The sequence below is a fragment of the Austrofundulus limnaeus genome, unplaced genomic scaffold, assembly GCF_001266775.1.
Source record: "Austrofundulus limnaeus strain Quisiro unplaced genomic scaffold, Austrofundulus_limnaeus-1.0 Scaffold38, whole genome shotgun sequence".
NCBI lineage: Eukaryota > Metazoa > Chordata > Actinopteri > Cyprinodontiformes > Rivulidae > Austrofundulus > Austrofundulus limnaeus.
This window is the reverse complement of record NW_013952440.1, coordinates 307,961-309,489: the sequence shown is the minus strand read 5'-3', so window position 1 is coordinate 309,489 and position 1,529 is coordinate 307,961.

Below are 1,529 nucleotides of genomic sequence, written 5' to 3'. Positions count from 1 at the left end.
GTGTGTGTGTGTGTGTGTGTGTGTGTGTGTGTGTGTGAGAAGGAGACAATCTCATGATGGGACTACAGATGAAAATTAGCCTAATGCTAAATCTGTTGCAATGCATCAAATGTTTTAACATTTCTGTTTTAATCGCACACTTGAATRAGGTGAATTAAATTAAAATGATTGGTGTCGTTCTCTGGCCCAGCACCCCTCGACTAGCCGAGTACCTCAGTAAGAATAGAGCTGAAACTAGGAGGGACCACCCAATGTAAAGATTCTGAACCTGCACCAACCCAAGGGCTAAGCTGAGTCAAGGTATGGACTTTTAGTCTGACTCCTATCTTGAGGCTAGTTTTTCATAAGAGACCACCAGACCCCGGGATCATGGAGACATTCAAACTCATCCACCAGGTTTCTGTGGTGATTCCTTCCACTGCTCCTTCACATCAAAAGGAATCATCTAATGTGGTTTGGGATCCCTCTGGKTGCCTCCCTGTGGAGGTTTACCAAGCCAGTAGGTTGTGTAAACTGATGCTGCTTTGAAGAAAACTAACACAAAAAAATCAGGTTTGGCAGAGCAAAGCTTTAGGAAAGTTGGCAATCTGAATCAGCCTAGAAAAGTCACAATYCGTGCATCTCTGGATTTAACACAATTTGCTGTCAGGTTTTCGCAAATTCTGCAAGGCATTGGGAATCTTTTGGATTCCAAAAGCGTCAGTAGTTTACAGTGTGCGCATCCCTGCTGCTGTCTCCTCTACTGCAGAGGGAGGAAGGGACAAGCTGTAATTTCCTGTTTCAACAAAGCAGAACTGATAACACATTAATGGCCTGGAGCGCAGCGTTACAATGAGCTGAGAGAAAGCCCAACTTTAGTCGCCGTTGTTTCTGTTCCTGCGGCTGACACGAATTATGCAACCTCTGGAGTAGATGGGTAAAGACACTGCACTGAAGAACCAGTATCTCTCACTCGTGTGCCTCTGCTCTCTGTGATGCTTTGTGGTGTGCGTGAATCCATCCCTGGCCTCTGGGAGCTGCACAAATACAAACACGATGACATCACCAACGCCACGCCATCTGCGCACATTTCACCCCACAAGTCAGTGAGATAGTCACGAACACGTGGCGTCCGATTAGTGAAGTCTGACAGCACAGATGTTGCAAAGCAGGATCGTTTTCCACAGGGGGTGGAAAAAAAACTGAGGAGAGCATGTAGTCGAGCAGCAGACTGCAATTATGTTTCTAATCTGAGCCTGAAATTAGATCTCTGACTAAAGGAGGTTCTGGAGAGATAAAATACAAATCCACAGTCAAATCCACCTGTCTGTCCCCTCCATGGTGATGCCAGCATGATAAAGCTGCTTTAGTTTTCCAGGTCAGCAGGTGATCCACTGATGGGGTGCTCATCTCTCCCCTGAAAAGCACTTTCTCAATTTTAAGATTCACTGAGGTTAGAGCAGTTTTCATCAGATAACAAGCGACCAGGTGAGGAGGACCTGAGCTTATCCAAGATTAAAGGCACACACATCATACTTATATATATATAC